This window comes from Protomyctophum parallelum, assembly GCF_964188405.1.
Source record: "Protomyctophum parallelum genome assembly, chromosome: 3".
NCBI classification, from domain to species: domain Eukaryota; kingdom Metazoa; phylum Chordata; class Actinopteri; order Myctophiformes; family Myctophidae; genus Protomyctophum; species Protomyctophum parallelum.
Window position 1 is genome coordinate 22,671,480 of NC_139698.1, and position 25,342 is coordinate 22,696,821.

The 25,342-nt window shown below is 42.1% G+C and overlaps 1 protein-coding gene across 2 annotated transcripts in view; it reads right to left on the minus strand.

Annotated features, from left to right (window-relative positions):
* osbpl3b (oxysterol binding protein-like 3b) overlaps positions 1–25,342 on the minus strand; it is a 113,438-nt gene that overhangs the window by 81,585 nt on the left and 6,511 nt on the right. The window contains exon 2 of one of the 2 annotated variants that reach the window (XM_083761316.1): positions 13,636–13,763. The exons of the other annotated variant lie outside the window; for it this stretch is intronic. The gene's annotated coding sequence lies outside the window, so the exon portion shown is untranslated. The remainder of the gene's footprint in view (positions 1–13,635; positions 13,764–25,342) is intronic. 2 annotated transcript variants of the gene reach the window in all.

The following is a 25,342-nucleotide window of genomic DNA, read 5'->3' on the forward strand; positions in this document are numbered from 1 at the left end:
ACAAGTGTAATGTTTTATGATGTCGTCCACAGTTAACAGTTTTTGTGTTGAGTTGTGCTTGAAATGTACTGTAATTCTACAAACTGTTAATACATACTTCAATCAATCAAACAAGGGGTGCACGCACCACAGTTTGGGAAACCCCTGGCGTAGACATCCTACTCAGCTATGGACAGTTAACACAGGAGTTAAATGTATTCCTTGAATTCATGGAAGCCAATAATTATTTTTGATGACAAATTATAGAAAATAAGTAATTCTTTAACTTCTGCAGTTGTCACATAATGTCACAAGACAGAGCCACGGGCAACGAGACAGACAGTGAGACCGCCAGACAGAAAGTAATGCAGTAATGCAGAATGATTTCGATAATATAGTACAGATCTTTTGTAATGCGTTACCGCATTTCCGTAATATATTACGTAATATATTGCTTTACGTAATGCGCATTACCCAACACTGATAACTGTACAACTAGAAATAAGTAATGGCTTTGAACGTACAACATGTCTCCCCAACAGCAAGGATAAGCATATTAGCATATTTATATACAAACCTGCTTGTTCAGCATATAAACATGTGTAACCTTGGCGTTAACTGGTGTGGAGTGAAGGTACAGTTCTGTCTTTCATTTCACTGTACTACCTGACCTCATTTCACTGTACTACCTGACCTCATCAGAGTTAAAAAGCATGTGGATGGGTTGGGTTGGTTAAAGGCTCAGCCCAAAATGATCAGTCTCATAAATGCATACATGCACACATGCACACATTCACGCTCACGCACGCAAACGCGACCGGACCGCGGACCACCTCTTTGCGGACCACCCAAAAAAAAAAGAAAACCCCTTTTTATTTTTTTATTTTTTAAGTTAATAATATAAATAACATCAGATGGTACATTTCTCATGTGAAATTGCTGCAAAGCCCCCCAAAATGTCCCCCAAGGGCCCCCAAAATTCTGGCACGCGCTATGCGCTATGCGCCTGCACTCTGCACCCCATTATTGGTTGGGTGGAAGGCGATCTGATTTGTATAAGCTTGGCTTGACCATACTAAACGGGCATAGAGCCCCGCTCTCCGATGGACGCCGCGCATGGGACCGGACCTCGGTCTTATTCAAAAAAATATTTGTGGACCTTCATCATTTCTAGTTGAGGACCCCTGCTTTACAGGATTAAAATTCCAAAATAGCAAAAGTAGCAGATCGACAAGCTCAAAACACGTCGCTATGTGCCGCATGTCGAGCTTGTAGATCTGCTACTTTTTATACTTTCGTGTGACGTGGGCCATTAATTTAGGAAAAAACAAACACAAAATGTTAAGATATGGAGATAAGAGGTCTCAAGTTTCACCCCGACAGCAACGACATCTATTATACAAAGATGCTCATTGCTCAGTGTTCACAAAACACTGCAACTGACCAAAAAAGTGACAATTTACAATTTAGCAGATGCTCTTAGTCCAGAGTGACTTACAGTAAGCAAGAACACATTGTATTACATCAAATACATAGTCATCAAGTATCAGAAGTAAGCCAAGAACCTAACCACCGTCTAACAGTAGAATATATGTACAACAAAACTACAAGTATACATGACTAGAATGCTAGGTCTACATAACTAAATTACATAATTAAGTAAAGTGACCAGACAAGTGATCCAGACTCTAGTCTGATCACACTATGATCTGGTCAGTCAAGTGCAACCAAAGAATGATGAGGTGGAAAAGCTGCATCTGCCTCGAAACAGAGCAGCTCGGCTGGTCATTTTGATGCAGTACTTAACTACAAGGTCGAATGTAAACAACACGCATGGCTGTCGAGCTCTGCTGCATGAAAGTCACAGAGAGGCTGCGATTATGATAGTTTTAAGGGTAGGCCTAACTGTTGCAATACAAAATGTAAAATTGCAATATTACACTTGCGGGGGTGCTTTAACGTCATTAATGCACTTATGTGCTTTAATGACGTTAATGACAGAACTCGCCCTGCGGGTCGAGTTCCTGCAGTGACGTTAAACCGCCCCCCTCTCGTGTAATATTGGTTACGTGCTGGTTACGTTTTAAGCATTAATTAACTGCAATATCCCAAGAGTTTAAATTTATCAACTAACACTCATGCATGCCTCATAGTCATAACCCCAGTGGTAGTCCCCAGTGGTGATTAGGGAAGAATTAACGAGGCCATGCCGTCTTCAGGTGAAAACAATTCTATTCGATTTTTGACGCGTTTGGACACTTGGGTCTTCAACAGGGTCTAATAATGTAGCTAATTAGTCACACTTAAGCACCAGCCATTGCATCTTATTATATAATTCAGTTCTTTCCTTGAGCTTCCTATGGGTACTGTGCTTACGAATCCTGTATTTGTTGGTCTTCTCTTGGCCACTTCACACTTGTAAAAGATACTTAATCTCAATGTGTTTTACTGGTTAGATTAAAATAAAATGAGAACAGTGTTCAAGAGGCTTATTTGGTTGAATGTTGACCTTTCCACTAAGCAGCTCAGAGGGTGTCTGTTTGTCTGTGATTCGAGAGTTTGAGAGTTTAAGATTATACTCCCCCCTTGTAGTTTTTTGGAAAACAACGAAATAAACGTGCTCAACCCGTTAAAACCGGGAAAGCATCTGTGTAATATTAGATTTGAGCTTTGTATACAGCAAAGCACATTAGTTGGCGAACCCTTTTGAGAACCACTAAGCAACATACGTATTTTCTGACATTTGTAGAATCTGCCTCGGGTATTCAAGGGCTAAGCAAAAATCACCCACCTCTTGTGATGTGATAATAAAGTTGATTCTGATAGAGAAAACCAGCACAGAACATTGTCCATGAGCTAGCTGTGTTATCACACAGGCAGCAAATACAATTCTTATCTGCATTCATTCTGCTCATTAACACATTTAGTACAGGAAGTGCCTTCAAAATAAAGGCTATAGAGTTCCAGAGTTGTCTGATCGCTTTTACTTTGAAAGCAATGAAACAGGAAACACTTGCCTAAAAAAGTTGACTTTACAAAGGGACCTCACATCCCCGATCATCTTAAAGATGGAGTGCCACAATTTTTGTATTTTTCCAGCTTTTCATGTGTCTATGGGGTGACAGTACTTCATTAGACACCCTGGAGTCATTTTTATGTCCAATGGTGTAATAACTTTGTATTTAGGGTTTCTTCCTGGAGGCTGAACCCTTGACGGTCAAACGGGCCAATGAAGTAAACACGGATAGTGTGACGTAAAAATATTGCACGCACACACGCACCTCCCCCTCTATACATATTTTTTAAATACGACAACCTCTGTGGGCGGAGCTGCCTGCCACATACACACGTGTGAACTGAACACAACCAGTTTGCTTTTGCTGCTCTGTGTCTAACAGTCATTTCACACATTACCAGTTCACAGCAGAGCAGACTGTTTTTCGTTAGATTGGAATCAAGTAAATGTTCACGTCCTCAGGATTAATCAAGGAAAACCACAACAAACCAGTCTTATAGCCTACCTGCTCTGCTGTATAGTTGCTCATGCTCTTCTCAAGGAGTAGGTTGTTTCTTTTATAATCACAGTGGTCGGGCTTTGATACAGAGTGTAGTGTCACAGTGTGCATTCTTGTTGGCTGTTGTAGTCAATATGTATGTAGGTCCTAATACTTATACGAGGCTGTAAAGTCAAGAATTAGAAGTATGTTGTGTCGCGCTGGAAGTCATGTTGCCATGTCTGGCTATTACAAGCGACTTGGGCTTGTTTTCATATAAGTAACTTTATGGGGAGATGTGGTTGACTTGACCAATGGTTCATGTGAAGGACCCTCAGATTAATATGTTGTTAAAAGGATTGGTGTTTTTGAAACGTTTTCATAAATATTCACAGCAATTTCTGTGACCTATTTTTGTGGACCTGGCCGCTTGTTTCTTTAAATCTGGCGACTTTTGCTGAAACTCAATGCAGTCAGATAAAGGACAGTTTTAATGCCAGGGTGCTTAGCTGGAGGAAATCAATAGCCTACAATATATTGTAGGCTAAATTATCTATCAAACTAATTGTTTCTGCTGTTAAACTATGATCGAATTGGATGATGAGCTGAGCTGATTGCGACAATAGGGTCAATATAATTGGAGGAAAAAAATAAATGATTATAAAAAAATCAGAAAAAACAGATCTGATATGGTATGGATGCGTGGTATTATTATGCCTATACATGGATGGTGGCAGTATAAGTGCACATTGGTGCCTATACGATATCTCAGAAATTTGGGAAGTGTTCACTTCTAACATTCACAAAAACATGAGTTTTTACAGACACCAATTTGCCATTAAGTAAACAAAAGGGCAGAGCCATGGGCTGTCCTTTTATAAGGAGGGGGAGGGACTAGGACAAGTGGGTGGTCTTAAAGGAGGAGGCGGAGGGACTGGATTAGGTGGGTGGTGCTATGGTTAAACTCACGCATACCTAATGAACTGGTGGGTGTGTCCACATAAAAGCATAATTTTAACAAATACTGTACACTTTTTTGAAAAAAATATACCTCATATACACCTAAATACACCTGATGATCATGTTTAAGTGTGGAAAAAAATCACGGCACTCCATCTTTAATATATTGTTTTACGCTCCAAAAAACTTTCATATTTTGCGGGAGAGACGGATGAGGAGCAGAAATGAAGCGCCAGCATATCGATCCATTCATCACCGCAGAGAGCGCCTTGGATTAGGAGATACGAGTCATTCTTTCCGCCGCGCTAACATGGGAGTCAATGACAAGCTAATAGTTGCACTGAGCGTTAGCATACGGCAAGCGAAAAGCGAAATGCCAAAAAAATAAAATAGGAAAAATTCTGAATATTCTTATCTCGCCCGCGTCGCTGGGACGTCGCTAGGACGTCCTCACACGTCAATAGTAGTAATATTTCGGGGTCCTTATGACGTTCTCAGACGTCCTATGTACAGAATCTGTTAACGTCACATAGGTGGGTGAACACATAGGTGAACACGGACATTGCTGTTCCTTGGAGTGCTTGCACCACTCAAAAAGAAAAAAAAAATATATATATTTTTTTAAACAAATGTATAATGCAATAATAATAATAATACAGGATGGGGACAAAAGGTTTTTGCCATCCCCCCGTGACTCCAAATGATGCCTCTGTACTATAGCGTCTCTTCCCCCCCCCCCTCTTCACTAAAGATCTTTGCCAAAAATAGCTGATCTGCAAGCAAGTGTTTAAACACTGCACCTCCAAGGCCCACGTGTAGTACGGTGTACCTCCAGTTGGCCCTAGAGTTACCATTTTAAATGTCCCAGGTTACAGTAAGCATTTAGCAGACGACTTGTCCAGAGGGTCTTACAAATGGCATGATTGGAGTAGTGGCATGCCATGGACCCTCGTAAACAAACGACAGGGTAAATGGTCAATTATATGGAGTGCAAAAAAATCAATTGATTGCCGCAAAGTAAACTCGGATAGGAGCATCAAACCTAGAATCTGTCCAAACATACTAAATAAACTAGAACTGCCTATACTTGCTTGTTGCACACAAGTAGGCCATAAATGGCCTACTAGTGTGCCAAGCAGAGCGTGCAAGTACTGTAGACCACTACAAACTTTCAAATCTCAGCCTCTCTGTGAATGAACGTTTGCAATATTGAATTATTATGTGTAGCTATTTGCTACGTACCTTGCTTTTGGAGGGAAAAAAATAGTATTTTGAAGTATGGTAATGATTACTTATGCCTGTTATGGCAGTGGTGTCAGATTACATACATGTATACATAGTTGCATTACCTTTAGTCCCCCAGACACTGAAACATGTCATCGTTACATCACCATCGATAACCAATTATACCCTGGCATTGGTACATATATTCATCACGTCATATGCTCATATGTATACTGTCTATAATGTATATGTATATGTATTTTATTTCTGAGTTGATTAGTGGTATAATGTGGTTACTCGGGTGGTTTGATGCGTAACCAATTATACCCTGGCATTGGTACATATATTCATCACGTCATATGCTCATATGTATACTGTCTAAGTGTCTATATGTATACATGTATATGTATTTTATTTCTGAGTTGATTAGTGGTATAATGTGGTTACTCGGGTGGTTTGATGCACATGTCCCTTTAATCCACCCGACACTGAAACATATCATCATTACGTCACCATCGTAAACCAATTATACCCTGGCATTGGTACATATCTTCATCACGTCATGGGACATACGCTTCGTAGCATGACGGAAAACATACCTGCACGGTCTGCTTCCGTATGTACCGTGCCAGCATATGACGTCATATCATATGCTGCTGAGGAACATACGCATCGTAGCACCTGACTGATAACATTACTTGCACGCTCTGCTTGCGCAAGTAATACCATACTGTGGCATTTGTGGACAAGCAAACAATATACAGTATGTCTATGGACCTACTGTATTGTGTCTGAAAAAAACAAGAAATAAAGTTACTTTATCCATCTATGACTTCAATTCAAACCTTAAATCACTGAGGTTACCCCATATTTTGGCAACAGCGAGTGTAGAAAAAAGCATTACGATTAAATGAAAGAGCAAAGCTAAAATTCAAAGTATCACAATAAAACAAATGTATAGCAAAACCAAATCAAATCAAACAGAGCAGTTGCATATAGACAAACAATGTGTAGTGATCATGGATTTGAACTGTGCAAAATAAGGGAGAAATTCACCTGGAGGTCATTCCTAGAATCAAGAGCATCCAAATAAAATCACACCCGTGTGAACTGAGTGGTGCAGCTCCACCCCCTCCCACCTCTCTCTCTCTCTCTCTCTCTCTCTCATTAGCAGGCAACATTGCAGCACTATCCCTCTCCGTTTCTGGCGCCCCCTACTGGCACCCTATAGTCATACTGGTGCTCATGACCACATGTACACACACATGGGTACAGTACATAGGTGTACACGGACATTGCTGGTTGTAGGAGTGGTATCACCACAAAAAAAAGTACTGACTTTCCGAACTCCGAACACCAGCCAAACGTTTGAGCACGTAAAGTAAACAGTGTTGAAATCTAAGGTGGTAGCTTTCCAATCAGGGCCTTATATATGCGATAAGTACCAGTGAATAATTACACCTCTCTGCAAGAGAAAATAAGGTATGATAAGGAGGTTGGCAAACCTTATCATGAGCCTGTGATAAATCTAAGGGTGGTGAGTCATAAAATAAATCTAGGGGTTTTTAAAGTTGCAGCATATAAATTACAGTACATCGCCATAATCTAAAACAGTGAGAAAGGAATTGCTTCAATGATTTCCTTTCCGCTAGAAAGAAGACACTGAGTGAACACGTATCCAAACAATAGGCCCCAAAAACCTTTATACTTAAAGCCTCTTATATCTGAACTTTCTTCTTCATCTACCTGTCACAATAATAAGGGCACAGAAATACGGGAGAAGAGTAGGGTAATGACTCACTGGCACACTATAGCTCCCAGCGGGATAAAGATCATGGGCCCGAAAGTGTCGAGATACTCCACAACGTGACCTTTGTGGTGACGTAGAGAGCTCCGCTGAGTGTGTGTGTGTGTGTGTGTGTGTGTGTGTGTGTGTGTGTGTGTGTGTGAAAAAGGCAATCTGAAAGAATTCAGCTGTTGTGGCTTTGATACATGACGTGTACAATTCCTGTTCCTCAGTCACTGGGCAAAGCGGTGACATTTTGTAATACAACTCTCAGATTAAAATAGGGTGCATGTTGCATCCCAAAACGCAGTTATTTAAGGGACGCAATAAAACAACGACCTCTGCATCCACGGGATGCACTACTGTACTACTGTACCGTTTTTTGCTAGCTTTAGTAATCTTTAAGTAATTAATTTAGTAAGCTAGCTTTAATAATCATGTCTTCTTCTGTTTTCTATACATGAATATAACCACATTTATAACCATATACAATGAAATGGGAGTTAAATGCTGCAATTTGCAAAATATGACTCCTATCGTTGTTGAAGTGGGACTCATAAAATGTCCCTGCACGGACTCATCTAAAAGACCATCCCTGCATCCCGGGACTCATTACATTGAAAACCTATTCACATCACTGCTAACCATCGAAGGAATCTGCTCTCTGTGTTTATCATCCCCACGCTTATGAAAACCTCCATCGCTAACGGAGAAAGCAGCGGCGACTTTGGGAATAGAAAGTAAGCAATAAAGTGAACGCGTTTCAAATGAAGGCCTAGTTCAGGCTATACGATTCATCACACAACAACTTAATAATTGATTTATACAAGCCAGAAAAGCTACACGAGGTCGATGTCTGACAGTCTGATCAAATGTGTCAATAATCGTTGTGTCATTAACAATGTGTCGACGCGTTGTAAGCTTGTAGAGCTTTAAAAAAGTCCCTATACTGTAGCGAGTTTTCTCCACATAAATGATCTGCAGTGGAATGTCCAAAAATTAGGCGGTGGAATGTCCAAACAGACAGTAGCGGTTTGGAACCCAATGTGCTCCCGTTGACCTGTTGAGTACAGAACCTCACCCAAGAGTTCTCTCCCGTAGCTTCCCTTAGAGTCCACTTGCCAGAATGTGAGTTTTATGTTTGAGTATGGGTCCCCAGCTTGTAGAAACTTCCGGATGCTAACTTGCAATTTTCATAATTGGCATAATAATGTGACCATACTATTAACAACCTATAAGGGGAAAAATATATATAAATTTCATCATGCTTTAAGTAGCATGTGATGTGTCAAACTAGGGGGTTTTCATGATGCTGAATCCATTCCAAGCATTAGTTTTGCACAAAAAACACACCTGGGGCTGTGCTTATCACAAATGTGATGATGTCAGCACATTTGGGCAAGCTGGCTATGGCCGTTTTTAGCCTAATGATTTTTTCTTTCTTTTCTTTTTGCAAAATTAATGCTCATACTCAACATTTCTAACATATAACCTTGGTGTACTCAACATGTCCGGGTTCACAATGTGGGGCTCTATGGGCTGGCAAGTAGACTATTACTGCCTTTCCGCTTTCCCTACAGAAAGGATAAATAGATAGGAAATGGAGGGCTTAATCTCTCTTTCCTCCAACCAGTCGTCGTCGTCGTCCGTCCCCCCCCACACACACACACACCAAAAACAGGGTAGATGTCTGTACATCCTGGAGCTTCGTGGTGTTAAAGTGCTGACCCACACAGAACTGTGACATCCTGGGTTTGATCACGGGACATGTGTCAGCTGTCTTCTCACCCTCCCGAATTGCTTGTAATTTACCTCGAAAAAGGAGTGAAGGGCTTTAATGAAACAATAGTCTTTAAAATAATTAATAAAGTAAGATATCCCATTTCTTGACACGTGTGAGCAGAGCGTGTAACGACGTGGACACGGTCTCATAAAAATCAGGTCTGTTGTTAGTCGTCTATGGCAGTGCTTCGTTTTCATGTCAAGAAGCACAAAATGAATATGTATTTGGCCTCAACCTGAAAATATGTCGTGCCAGTGGACCCCCATACAAGATTTGTGCTATGTTAAAATGTTTAAAAAAAGAAGAGTAAGAAATTCTAAAATTGTCAAGATGATTTGACAACTAGAGGTCCGGGCCTCTACAATCAATTTGGTGCGCAAACGCACGCACGCACGCACACTCACACAAACAGCTCTTCTCTTACTGTACACAGACTACAGAGCCAATAAAATACAATAAAAATCTATATCAATTTAAGGCACAATTGCCCCTGGCCAAGCTGTAGAGTATTCAACGTTAGCGTGATATATATAGCGCAGAAAGGGCAGTCCTACTGGGTTACCATAGCCTGGTGTTGTGGTTAACTACTGTATCTCTATATGCCCATGCATGTCTCCGTCACACATGCACCGACACCATGCCTCTCTGAACAAAGCCTTATGGGTCTTTCCATGTTGACAGAACCTCCGCTTCCGCTGCCCGCTTGGCAACAGAGATGAACTCGCATAACCTCTCACGTGCAGAGGCAGCTACTGTAGATACTGTATAAGGGCCGATGAACCGTTCTACCTCATGCCCACCTCAAACCGTTCATCCATCACATATATACAATATACTCCGTGTCACCCATCCATCATTCCATCGCGCCCTCTATCCATCCCGTCAACTATGTACACGAAAACCTAATGGTTTTCATTTTTCTCTCTGCGGAAGACCGTCATGCTACTGTACCTGTCCTCAACACTCTCTGTATTGCCTGGAGGTGACACGAAAAGGAGGTTTTATTCTGCCTGGTCTCCCTGGAGAGGCACGTAGAATAGTTTACAAAATGTGTCTAGCACAGTTACACTGTCGGTTTAACTGCCCAACTAGAGCATTGGTTCCCAACCTTTGTACCACCTCAGAAAACATTTGGCTCTCTAAATACCACCATAATAACTGACATTATATTTGGCTCTCTAAGTACCACCATAATAACTGACATTAAAATACAGGAGCGTAAAAACCTGCCCTTTTTGTTCCAATTCCTAAGCCAATAATGCTGCTGCTCTGACAAAAGTCTGTCTAATCACTATATCAGGACGTAACTGATGCTATTTCTAATGTGATTATCTAATCTTCTATTAACGGCTAGGTGTGATGTCATGCTCATTTCAGCACAGCTGGATAGCCTATTTTAACCAATTGCGTGGTCAGAAGAACTACCTGTAATATAAATATATTCATTCCACTTTTGTCTTTTTTCTCGTTTTTTGGACGACTCCTCTGTGTACCACCAGAGGGGGCGCTCAAGTACCATCAGCGGTACGAGTACCAGTGGTTGGGAACCTCTGAACTAGAGGACACAGATTGGACTAATAGTCTCCCACTTTAACCCATTTCAACCTGAGACCAGATTCTACAAATGTCTTCTAAATTCTCCGTTTCTATGTCAGCGGTGCTCAACCTTTTCCATGTCAAGGACCCCCAGATTGATCTGTATTTGGCCGCATAACCCCATCTGAAAATATGTCGTTTCAGGAACCCCCCAGAAGCAAAGGTATGAGTTAAAACATTCATTGTGAAAGAATAATATTCAAAGATTTGCACCACATTTTCACGATTTTTCAAAAATAGCAGACCTACAAGCTTGTAGCGCGGCAACATAATGCTTGAAACACCAAAAGGGGTTCCCGCCTAACATGGGTTAATAACAGTAATCTCATCTTTATTCCATTTGAGCATTACTGGAATAAGACCACTTAGACCCTAGTGATCACATTATGAGAATGGCACTGCAGCATTACAGCTTCCACTAGCAGACCAACCGGGCAGTGGAAGAATGGCACAGAAGCATTAGCCTCTGTAGAAATTAGCTTAGAAAGTATCAATCTCGCAAAAAACTAAGTATAGGGATGCACTGATTTGGAAATTCTGTCCCCAGTAATTAAGTGACCAATTTCAAACGAATTATCTGCCCATACAGACCAATAATAACTTATTCTTATTGCCTATTTGCGCCCAGGCGAAAACACATGATAATCTTTATTGTAACGTTCTTTCACATAACATAACCAACAGTACTGAATAATAAGCAACAGCCGTGTGGACATCACTCAACTCCAATAATCCACTCCAGTCTGAAAAACTCACCTCTTCAAGAAGACTCTGCCTATTCAGTGTTGGAAGTAACTAACGCCCTTACATTAAGTTACTTTACATAAAGAAACTACTTTTTGCTGTAACTTTTAACGTAACTCTTTACATTTTCCCATTCAGTAACGCCATTATAGTTACCGGTACTGTGTTTTCAATAGGTGAGTTAGTTGTTACCCACGTTACGTGGGTGTGCAACCCAGATTTGGCACAAACAAGGGGCTAAATTCATTTCGCTCCTATGCCACCAAAATGTGGAATGCCCTACCAACGGTCATTAAGACATGCGAATCCATTTGACTCCTTCAAAACCGCTCTCAAAGGGCACCTACGGACGGCTGCAATTCGAAACAATGGCATTTTTTATGTTTGTGTAGACAAGACAAACATTAAACCTTATTTGCTTGTTTTTAATGTACTAAATTCTGAAAACGTGTCATGTACGCCCTTTGCTCTGCGAGCTCGTGATGTTATATATAGCATGTTTAGACAGATTAGGTTTGATGTTTACATGGTATCCTAGTTACTTTGGAGCATTTAATTGATTTCTGTGCACTCTACTCATGTGATCTTTTACCGTGTCGATTGTTGACTATAGGGTTCATGTAATTTATGATCATGCCCTTTGTAAGATGTGCTATGGAATGAGACTGTCTGCTAAATAGTTTGCAAACTGCAATACGTTAGCCACAATACAATAACATTGATTGTGAATAGTGGAATAGTAATCATAGCCCCTTGAGATGCAGCATCTGAGATACAGCATCTCATTTTAGAGGGGGTCCTCCTATACACAGGCAAAGCATTACATACAGTACAGTGCAGGTACACAATAGACAATACAAACATGTACAGATACAGGGGCGATAGCCCCTCCAATGTCTGGCTTTTGAAATGGCGTTATAAAGACAGCCACGTCTATGGAGTGTTTACAACACTTTAAACAAACCAGGCACCCCTTACTTCACACAAGTGCCTGTTGGTCTTTCACATGTAGACTTGAAATGGCTCTCAGATGATTGATGGCGGTACATTACCCTGGGATAAAGTACCTGATAATGTACACTAGTATTTTCCTGTCCCACTTCCGATGCAAAAGGATCGAGGTCAGGAGAGTGCAGCTTGCCGGAGACATAAACGTATAAAGGAGATGTCTGAACGGTCAATCAATATGAATTGAGGAAGGCGAAAGGCTACTGTACAAAGACTAAGAGCCATGTCTGGACAGTGACGGAAGCTCCATTTGTAAAGCTTTTAGGACTGAAGTGATGAGCTGGCAGCATCTGGCAGGATCAGATGCTGCCGGAGTCTACCAGTCCATCTGCCATCTCAATATAAAGATGAGCACACTATCAATTCCTCTTGAAGAAGACATTCGGAAACGATTTGATTTAAAAATAGCAGATGTACAAGGTCACAACTAGTGGTGTGACGCATTGTGAACATAAGTTATTTTTACTCATATTAGTCACATCCGTTAGCAGTTCAATTTGACCGTCTATCCAGTGTTTTAAACATATTCCTTTCACCTTGTGGGAAGTAATCAGGGGAGGAGAATCTACCACCAGAATCAATCATCAAGAAGGATAATTATGTATAATAATTAGCATGTGATTTTCCAAAATTGCAATATTTGTAATTTTTGTACAAGCAGTCCATGGACCTACAAATGTCAAAACGCCCTGGCTCCACACTGTCCACAGTGCCTCTCAGGCCTCCTCCATAAATAAACCTCCTGTGACACGGAACCTGCGGTCCACAAACTTGGACCTCCTCTCAGTCAAGTGAACCTTCGGGGACAGAGCGTTCAGTGTGGCAGCCCCCCACCCCCACCCTGTGGAACTCTCTCCCAATAGAGATCCGCCATGCTCCAACACTGGACTCTCTTAAGGCTGCCTTGACAAGACACTCAGACATAGTTGTTGATTGTTGTTGGTACATTTTGTAAAGCGTCCTTGGGTTCATGAAAGGCGCTATATAACAAATTTCAAGCTATTATTATGGTCCAGAATAAAGGTTCAATCTTAATATCCATCCAGCTAAAGAAAACGCACCTTTCTCTTGCTCAGGGACACGTTAACACATCGACCAGGGCCAGGGCCGGGGGGGGGGGGGGGGTCAACAGGGGATCTTCTGATTCCTAGGCAGCCTCTCTATACTTATTCAGCTATGGCCGCGCCCCCTAAAAAAGAAAGAGGTTACAAGAGCTTAAAATGCAATAAAATATGAGAAACGGGACAGCACTTGAGAAGACCGTGGCTTGATGTCACCATGCTGTTGCTCGGTGAGCGGTTTATATTTGCATGTAAATGTCCTAATGCCAGCTCCTTCCATGTTTGTTATGGCACTGAGCTGTCAGGAAGATTGGCTCTTTCTGTTTTTGTGTCTGTCTGCCCAAGGCTAGCCTCCGGCGGAGGCATAAACAAGAAACCCTTTGATACAATACCCAACTAAAAGGTTACTATACCGCATAGGACGAAACGTTGCTGTATCCCTGAAATAAAAGTTGGTCACTGCATTTGAAGACAGTGTGTGGGTGTTTGTTCCTTTTACAATATGTATACAAAAAAGTGTACTGGAGAAGATATTACGTGCCAATATAATAATAATAATTATTATTATTATTATTATTATTATTATAAATATAACCCGTTTCTTTGGAAGTGTGCATATTCACCTTCTACCTATTTCTTGATGAAGATTCCTTCTGATTCCCAGTTAACATTTCATGCTCATTAATGGGGAAAACCCCCCGAATTGGAGCTATAAGTTATAAAGTATCGTCTGCCTCTGCCCTACGCTAACATCTCCTTTGACGTCGGGGGAACACAGCAGCATCCCTCGGCTTCAGTACATGTGAGCTTGTTCTACACCGAGAAGCATCTCTCTCACACTCTCTCTTCCTCTGACACTGCATCCATCTCTCCTCCACCCACACTCTGGGCCCCCAGGAGGGACAACGCTGCCTGGATCCTCGGGCGCAGTAATTAATCACGTCCCCTGTACCCTGACCTTACCCACCAGCCCCCCAAAGGCTCCGACACAAACCTACCTGGAAATGAATATAGAGCAAACACAACTTCCTCTCCAAGGAACCAGCGTCTCAGGAATCAGAGCAGCGTGGAGCCAGACGCTGTGCGTGAGTCAGTGAGGAGGCATGCTACTTAAGAGCAGAATCTACATTACCATGCAGTCAATATACTCACAGCCCAGCAGTGCATGACAGCTAGGGGCCACGCCATCAATGATTCAGCCTTGGGAATGGACAGCAAGGAACACAAAACCTTCAAGCTATAACCAAATCAAAGCCCCCTCCTCTGTGCCATGTGTTTTTGATGAGTACATCTCTAGACATCTCTAGGAGACTGCGGGACTGGAGGTGCCCTTGCCGAGACCAGTTGTTCTGGTCTCGGCACTTATGACATAAATCGTTTGCCAGAGAAAAAATTGAGTCTGCAACACTGGTATGAAAAACTCAGCTCCACTGGTTTATTTGATTCAACGTTTCGATCCCTTAGGATATTCTTCAGGAATGGAATCCTAAGGGATCGAAACGTTGAATCAAATAAACCAGTGGAGCTGAGTTTTTCATACCAGTGTTGCAGACTCTATTTTTTCTCTTGTACTGCCTTTTGTCTAGCACCTGGGCTAGATTGGAGGTGCATGCTCTATTTCCTTTATAAATCGTTTCCCAGCCACGTTTCTTTTGAGGGGCGCTTTATAACACTAGTATATTTCAAACAATTCAAAGTAAATCTTAAAGATAACCAAGGGCTGCTGTGTTACTGTAAGTGGTCAGATGCGTGGTCACGTGCATTTCCAGAGCATGTTCATTTTAACAATCAATCAGATCTGGATCAATGGAACTAACGTAGTATAGCCTAAATTAAGTTCCTATGTATCAGTATGAAAATTAGTAATTTTTTAGGGAAAGATGTTTTTCTTAATGTATGTTATTATTTTGGGGCCAATTTCCTCATGGCCCATGAAAATGTGTGCCCTAGGCCTAGACTCGATTGATTCATAAAAGTATATATATAACACAACCAGCCTTACGGGAGCTGTTGCATGTCCATTAGGCCTAAAAAAAAAAAACATTGGTTTCCGATTGGCTGTCATTTTTGGGCTGAGTAGGTAGGGAATTTATTTTATTTTATTTTTTATTTTATTTTTTCGTGGGAAGGATGGGTAGCAAGGAATTTATTTTATTTTATTTTACTTATTTATTTTTTCGTGGGAAGGATGGGTAGCAAGGATTTAAAAAAAAATCCTACGGCAATGATGGATAGGCTTCTACATATTTCATATTTTGGCTATGTGAAATAACTGTGGCAGTTTTAATGGTTAATACAACTTTACATTGTTTTCATTACACAGTGACATATACCTGGAGTAGAGGCAGCAGGTTTAGAAAATAGGGTTGCTGATATTTTCTGCTGCCCTGCGGTTGGCTTTTGGCTTTTTTTTGGTGGCATTTTAATGTGCGGTGGCAGTGGCACCACAACACACACGCAACAGAAACACAACAATATCGGCGTGTGTTATTCAATGTGTGTTTGTGTTTCCCATTGAACCGGGTCTGCATGTCACGTTAAAACATGTTCCCCTAAATATTTCTGTCGGAGGCAGCGCGGTTTAGTTGAGAGAGTTGCGACATCTCCGTTCACTGCTTATTCGTGGGGCTGCATGCGTCATTGATCAGTCCATTGTCGTCACTCTCTGTCTCTAAACGGCTCTAGTCTAGAGGCTGCGCTCCGCTCCCCGGTCAGAGCTGAGCAACATGGCGGCGCACAGCGCGCTGTGTTGACAGTGTTGTTACAAACGATAGTGGTTCTACAACTATTCCTACGTGGATTTAATTTTTTATAACGTAGGATGAGGTCGCGTGTCCCGATGGTCTCATCAAAGAGAATTTTAATGATCAAAGACCTTTTTGGTCTTGACTCGGTCGTATTCTGTTTTTTTTTTTTTTTTTCACCAAATGCCAATAAAATAATATGAGTCGCGCATATTTAATAGAGTCGGTCGGCAACCGGAAACCAAAGTTTTTTTTTTTTAGGCCTTACTACTCCTGTGACCTAGCCTGGTTAATAAACCAGACCGAATCAGCCGTTGGCAAAAATAAATTGCCTGCCGGCGGATTTCGGTCTGGAGAGGCTCAATTGTACGCCCATTTCCTACACCAGAGAATGTGGGCGGCCAATCGGGACACGGTATGCAATATGGGCGGGCTTTGGTACAGTGACTTTCAATGCTTGAGACCTTTGACTGACAGTAGCTCTGACCAATTGCGTCAAAGAGCAAAAGTTTCCCTGGAAATGAAATCCAAGCTGAGCCTCCCCAGACTAATATCCCGCGGTCCGTGCGATATTAGTCTGGTTTATTAACCAGGCTACCTGTGACCCACTTTTGGGCCACAAACGTCTGGTTGTGAAATATCGCCTTTGCCCAATTGCCCGGCTAAATGCAGACACACACACACACACACACACACACAGATGGGAGAGCAGTCTGTCACGAACAGCTTAAGGCATCGTGCTGAGGTGTTGCCAAGGCTGGCGGGATCGAGTCACTCCAAGAATCAGGCTCACACAAAGGCTAAAAGTGTTGCAAAGTCCTCCCTAGTAGCTCTCACAATTTTGCACACACACACACACACACACACACACACACACACACACACACACACAGAGAAATAGTCATCAACGATCATAAGCAAGCTAAGAGTCTAACAGTAGAATATCTGTACAATGACACTTTGACAGTCTACATAAAAAGCTATATCTACATTACATAAGTTTAGCCTTTGCATACGCCTGTAAGGTCATTGAGGCTATGGCAAGTGCTACCCAAGTACTAACTAACATTACAATCTCCATATTCATCCCGAGCCAACCTAGAGCTACAAGACAGACATCTTGACGTTGACAAGCGCATTGTCATCGTGACACGAGAGAGAGAGAGAGAGTGAGAGAGAGAGAGAGAGAGAGAGAGAGAGAGAGAGAGAGAGTCTCCATCGCCTTCCGTACGAGACAGGATATTTGTCCAACGTCTTTAAAAATGTGTGGGACCTCACCAACAACAGCAAATTGCCGGTGTCTTAAAGGACCATTTCACCACTTTTCAACCCATCTTCATTTAATAGGTCCTCACTAATAATCATGGAAAATGGCGCAAATTCTTTCTACTCAGTCTGTGTCTCATAGGAGGGCTGTGGGCAGTTCAGAAACTGTCTTCCAGTGACATCATCGATGGGGAATACAAGCTAATAAAAACTGCAGGCTTTCTACTCCTGAAAAGTTGCAATGCGAAAATGGAAGCCATCGTTCTCACGATAATGAAAATCTAAACATTTTTGTAAAATAATCTTGTTTAAAAAATATTCTGCCTAATGATGATGTCACTGGAAGACGGTTTCTGAATTGCCCAAAGCCCTCCTGTGAGACACAGACTGAGTAGAAGAAAATCGTGCCATTTTATCATGATTATTAGTGAGGACCTATTATATGAAGATAGGTTGAAAAGTGGTGAAGTGGTCCTTTAAGTGGATTAGGATGATGTATTGTAGATGGAACAAATACTGTTTCAAATAACGACAACTAAATTAAATTAATTTAAAAATGAATTTGAACTAATTATTAATATGACGTCATAGTACTAACGTCATAGACTGGTCTCCAATTACTATCATAACGGGTAAACAGGGGCATATGTTCCCACCAGGAATCGACTTACAGTAGTCGTTTTGAAATTAAACTCCCACAACATGAGTCACAATCGTCTCGGCTTGTCAACTTCCTGAAGTTACGCAAGGTTCTTTAGTCCTCCGATGTCACTTGTTGCAATTCCTAAAGTGCAGTTATGCTGCTTTGTAACACTAGACCTGTATACGTGCCCGTCAGCCACCGGCCTACTTGAGAATGATGCAACTTGGGAACCTAATAATACCCGTTGTCAACTTGTCATAGCACCCGTTTTAACTATCTAGTATCTATCTAGTATGGGCACAAAAGGGACACAGACACGGTCTGTGAATTTGAAGTCGGTGGGGCAAACGGTTCTCGATTTACGTGCATTAATTTACAACCGCACACACACACACACACACACACACACACGTGCGCGCAGACAGAGACGTGGCGCATTTATAGTGGGATGGAAATTAGAGATATGAAACCAGAACCAACAATGACTGATTGAATGACTTGCCTCCGAGGCTATGAATGGAACATGACATTTTGTCTCAGAAAGCCTTTGGGCAGTGGCATTAGAAAGAAAGTCACGGTCACAGCTCTTCTAAAGAGGTTTAGGGAGCGATGGTGTGGCGGGGAGAGAGCGAAAGCAAACAAAATAAAAGCGGGAGGGGAAAAACACAATTAAAGGTCATGCAGCGCGGGGCGACATCGGGTGCCTGTCATTGCATGATGTACTGTGGTGCATGACAGGCAACGTGTCACTTTTCACAAGCGGCTCACCGCCGCCACCCCATCCGGTTTAATGAACCACATCCTCCACAGTGCAGCCTCTGTCCTTCCCCATCTCTCTCTCTATCTGTCTCCCATTGCTCAACACCAGTGAATTAGACGTACAGAGTCAGTCAGAGCGTAACCACTTGAGCCCCCTATATATGTACTCGGTCATATAACAACGGATAGCTTTGTTTATGTGTTGACTGTATGACGACAGGCCCAAAATAGGGGCGCCATGTACCAAAGTGGTTAACTTACAGTTACACCCTCGTGACAAAAGGAAAGACAAAGACAAAGCCTGTCGGTTGATGCCGCAGCAAGCAACAGAGGCGAGAACTTTACTTTGCAGGAGACGAGCTGTCTACAACATACTAGTACTATACTATACTATGTACTATGTCACTTGCCTGGGCCTAATGTCGCAGGACACAGGCTGGACTCAGCAGCAGCGGTGCCAAGACATTAGTCCCGATGGCTCATTATTCCGACTGCGCGCCGGTTCGACTCCGGCATTACTAAGAATACTAAGCCTAAGCCACGTAGTCGGACTAATGGGATGTCGGAGTTATGGGCAGTCCCCATCAGAAGCACCCATATTTTTAGCCCCTCCTACTGTACACGCTTTTGGTGTATGTGCACAAACTTTGTCCTACACAAACATTAAAGTCCCATTGACAATGAATGGACAATGTTATGTCATAGTGTCTGATGAGGTCATAGTGTACGTCATGATGATGTACGGTGATAGGAGCGCCCCTCACTTCACACGGGTGTGATTTTTACTTTTACGTGTTAAGTGAAAGGCGATCGGATCAGGCTTAATTAAACCTTCCGTGTTATGTTAGTTACGTCATAGATGACAAACTGGGCACATGAAGTCAATTATTAATGTAGGCGACTTTATTAGGCCCCATCTTTTTAGAGTGACGAGCGTGATGGCCTAATTCACTCCATCTTTGTCTTACAAATTGCAGGTAATGTTACTGTACCCCCCCCCACACACACACACACACACACACACACAAACACACACACACACACACACACACAGTCACACACAACTCGAGACGGGATGGAGGGGTAAGGTCTGACATTACGGGATCCCTTCAAAACAGCCGGAAACTGGGCCCGGGGCCAACGGTGGCGTCAGACACTGCATGTGCCCCTTCCCTTATTTCCCATCAATGAAAGCACTGTTAAAAGATTTAACATTTTTGACACACAACAGAAAGAAAAGGCAGAAGACCAACAGACCACATGGGCGCCGCCAGCACTCTCAGAGCGCTTCCAGTGAGGATATATTTAGAAGTGGAACCACTCCCATTACTCTTCCATCTGTGGACTGTCACAGATAAAGCAGTATGAGGGAGCAGAGCTCCTGCAATCTCACAGAATCAGCTAGTATATATTATACACTACAGTGCGCGTGCGTGCGTGCGTGCGTGCGTGCGTACCATATCATATAAAAGAGTACTTCCTCCATATATTCTTCCATATCACACAACAAACAAGATAAAATAGTCAGATAATAAGTAGAGTGCAAAGAGAACAGTGTAATGCCTCAAAGAAACTATAGGACACCATGATAAACAATAAACTTAGCATCTGATCCGTCTAAAACGATGCTATAACAAAAACAAAACAAAAAAAGTGCTCCTCAGAGCACAGGACTCCGCCAGGTCAGGTAATTATTGTGGCCTCATGGTGGCGCTATAATAGGCCACTGACGGAACAAGTTAGAGCGTACGAAAGGACCCCCCCCACACACACACACACACACACACACACACACACACACATCCCCACAACTGTGGGTGACCGGTCTTTACCCTCGACTGCTGCAGTTCTCTCTCACACAAATTCAAACCATTCAGTACCACAGTGCACGGCGGACACACTTCAACTGAAATGTCTATAAGAATTGGCACGGCGGCCAAACAGTTCCGAGTACAGGCACCTTTCAAGGGCATAAAAGCAGGCTAAGTGAACTTCAATTTAATAACATCACATTCTTGCAGGCAGTGACAGTAACCAGTACTGTAAGTCTACCCGCTAATGCTTTTTTTGGGCAGCTGTTGATGATTTATTTGACCACTTTTACAATTAACTTACTCAATGCTGCGGAGGTTCCATGTTTAACGTACTAAGTGCACATTGTTTAAGTCACAGATGCATGGTTTTAGTATCGTAAATATATGAACTTTGGCTAAAAGCTTGTGGTTAATCCACGTGGGTTCTTGTTTACTACTTGTTTAGACTAGAGCTTCAACTTGTCATGGCAGCTTGGTTACAACCGAAATAGACTTCCTCTTCCTCTTCAAAATAAGAGCCACTTGTAAATGATTAGTCAACACTAGTTTTATGTCTAAGTCTACTTACAGGACGTCGTAGATAGACATTGTTAGCACCCTGAGATAATGCTAATGAACGGGCCCGCTGCCTGCTGCTGTGCCAAGAGACAGAGCTCGCAAAGTGAGACCAAGTAAAGGTCTGTGACTGTGTGATCGTGAATTCGTAATCATCCGACAGCTGGAAGTCGGGGGCCCCTGGAGCCCCTGGAACGTCCTTAACCCCAGCTCCACAGCTCCCCCCCCCCCCCCCCCCCCCCCACGTTCATGATTCATGATTTGAGGCATTTTGTTTGCAAAAATCGACCTGCTGCGGTGGCACTGGAACAGGCAAATGTGAAAAGCTGGGTATTTTTTTCCCTCTGCCTAGTGGGAATGTGCGTGCAAAATGTCACCAAAACCGCACGCTGCTTTCATCATTTGAGGCATTATGTTCAAAACGGACCAATCCTGCAAACTTTGGATGGCAATCTTAACCAATCAGGATGGATTATGTAAAGTCGGACAGATCTGTGTTGATCACATGAATAATAGAGATACTGTGTACCAATTATTTTGATTTTTGGACAACATTTGTAGGAGTAATACTGTATATCTTTTTGCAAAAATCAGCCTCATGGTGGCGCTTTAACAGGCTGATCTGAAAAATTCGGCTTGGCGGAGACAAATATACGAGAACAAGTGACAAAGACATATCTGCGTAGGAAACTATAGGGAGATAGAGAGAGGCTGTATTTTTCTACCAAGGAAGATGTGCAGTTTGGCAGAAGAACGACGACGACCCATCTCACAAACTGACAGTTGAGTTAAATGAAATTGGACAGCCTTGGGTCATTTCAGATTTGAAGACTGAATTAAACGTCTGTCCACAAGCTGTCATGCTTTGAAGTGTTGCATTTGGAGCAAGTTATTTCATTTTCAGAGTGGTGCTATATCACATCTGAACCACAGAGCTTTGAAGTCATCAGACTCTTTGGAAAGCTATTTTTTGCCATCCAATTCAAATTTTTGGGTTGTATAGTGTTCCCCAGAGCCAATATTTCAGTATAAAAGAGACAAGTCTAACAAGAATGAAGTAGCCCGGCCTTGCGACTTAATTATTTTTCGGCAGGGCGGACCAAGTTCGATAGGGGGGGGGGGGGGATTATGTTTTTTTTAAAGGGATTGTGACATTAAAAAAAAGGTTTTGGAATTGTTCTTGTTTTCTTTAGGTTTTCTAATCTTTTGCACCCAAAAAACATGAACTTTTAACATTCAGTAGATTTTCTGTGATCTGGGGTTTTCTGGCTCAAACAGGTGCTCTGATTTGCCGGCAGTAAGTGACATCACTTACTGAAAATCCCATATATGTCAATGGGATTTGCCAGCAGATGTCACTGTTTCACTGTGTTGCCTGTTTTCATTGTAGCTCAAAAGGCCCAAAAAACCCCAAAGAAAACTTCAGACCACAGAAAAGTTCAAAGTTCAGGTTTTTTGGGTGTAATTGAGGTCATAAAACCTAAAAGAAAAAAGAAAAATAAATTAAAATGAATGTCATAAAACCTTTAATACTCTGACGAGAATGGGAATACAGATGAATGCTTTTAACGAGATGGAAAAGAGGTACATGTACTCAAGAGAGTCAGTGTTTTACTGGTGCGCTCTACACAGTAGTTCGTTCAGTAGGTCACAGTTCATATGTACTGTACTGTTCATGCGAAAATTTATTTAATTTATCAAGACAAAATATGATTAAAAAAAACATGATAAATTCGTGTAGTACCACTAGTTTGAGAACCACTGACATAGAAACATAAGTTTTTCAGATATAGAAGACACTTTGTAGAATCTAGTCTAGTACGTTGTTACCCGGGGGTGTAGAAAGATAGGCTCTCTAATAGGTCTGCTTCTTTTGTCCCTGAACACCAAATTTCCTAAGGACACAACACGCTCACCCCAGGGATGCTGCATTTCATCTGGTTAGCACCATCTATTGTATTATATTGAACTTATCATCAGTGCAGTCCACACTTATAATGGTCACATGACATTTAAAACGTCAATAAATTGTCAAGGTGCACAGTCCTAATGAGCAATTAACCTAACGTGTGCCATGTTTGTAATCTGCCACTGACACGGTTGACTAACACAAATACCCTTTTATGTCCTACATTATTAAAGCGCACAAGAAATACCATGCTTGAAAATGGGAAGGACATTAAATAATTCAGCCCTAGACCACCAATATACAGTAGTGTAAGGTGGAAGTGACCCAGCAGGGAGTACAGAGACTGAAGTGAATGTACTGTATTGTTCTTCCTGCTTTAAAAGGTAGTAGTGGTAGTAGGAGTAGTGGAGCTGGCTTTGTCTAAAATGTCATTCATGTCAGCAGTGTTGATTTCGTCCACTAAAACTATTATGACCTTTTTCACTGACGAAATGTAAATGAAAAGTAAATAAAAAACTAAGCTATGAAGGCTAAAACTATGACTAAATACAAATACAAATAAACTCTAGCTGAAAATGTGGGACTAGTGGAGAAGAGATCAGATAGCAGATCTACAAGCTCATAACGGCGTTGTGAACTTGTAGATTGGATATTTTCAGCATGCAAACAAGTGTAAAATCTGCCATTACAATGCCACCAAGACCCACCAAAATACATTTCTGTAGATTTAGTCGACTAAAATCATATGATAGTTACTAGTCGACTAAAATCATATGATAATTAGTCGACTAAACCTAGACTAAACACAAAAACATTTCATGTGACAAAACTTTGACTAAAACTAAATGCATTTTTATTCAAAAGACTATGATTAAAATGAAATGTGTGTAGAGGGACTCCGACTGCATCCCCCCTGCCCTCCTCTCTGCACACCCTGGACGAGAATGGAGATAAAAGTCCAAAAGATTCTACGGGTGCTGAACACAAACACGTACAGTTTAGAAGGAGGGAAGTCCGCACACTGATCTCAAGCTTGAGAATGGAGACGGGTGCAGTACTTAGTTTAGACAGTATTCGGTTTAGACTAGTCATTGGTTAGACCAGTCATTAGTCCTAGAACTACAATCTATCTCAAACCCTCACCCTAACCCTAACCTCCCAGGCAACACACCTAAACCTAACCTTAACCCATCCATGTCTAACCAATGACTAGTGTAAATGGGGACAACCCTTCACAGTCCGACATGGAGAGAAAGGCAAGATGGTAAAGTACCACAGCACTACCTGATGAGCTCAGTCATGTTGACAGACAGGACAAGAATTAACCACTTAATCCCTACATACTTGCTGACCTGGGTCACCCAGGGGCTATCCTCATCGGTCCCGGTTTGATCCCTTCACACCAATTAGCTGTTTGCCGAGAACAGCCTCTATACGAGCTACATGTGCTACATGTGAGCCATGATCTGCCATTTGTGTGCTAGTGTTCGTCCACTATGACATCATGCCCAGAATAGGGACAATAGGGTTCAGCACAAATTAAACTTGTTGCGAACGCAGTGAGCCACTTACTATGACAGCAAGGGCTGAATGTCTGTCTGTGTGTCTGTGTGTGTGTCTGTCTGTCTGTCCCGCTGTTACACCACCCGCCCGCCACCAGAGGGCGCAGCTGTAGCACACACACACACACACACACACACACACACAGGGCGCAGCTGTAGCACACATACACACACAGGGCGCAGCTGTAGCACACACACACACACACACACACACACACACAACCACACACACGAGCTGCGTTCGCTTCCCGCGTTTGCGCGTCTTACTTGTACATAGAGGTGCTCCAAGCGATCGGCCACTGATCGGCTGATTTTCACTCCAAACGACTCAATTTACCCGACCCGATCTGGAGAAACCGATCTTTTATGTATGTATGAAAGTTAATCGGATATACATGATATCGTTTTGCATCTTTGTGACAGGTCTAAACATTCTCCTCTTTCTCCCCCCACAC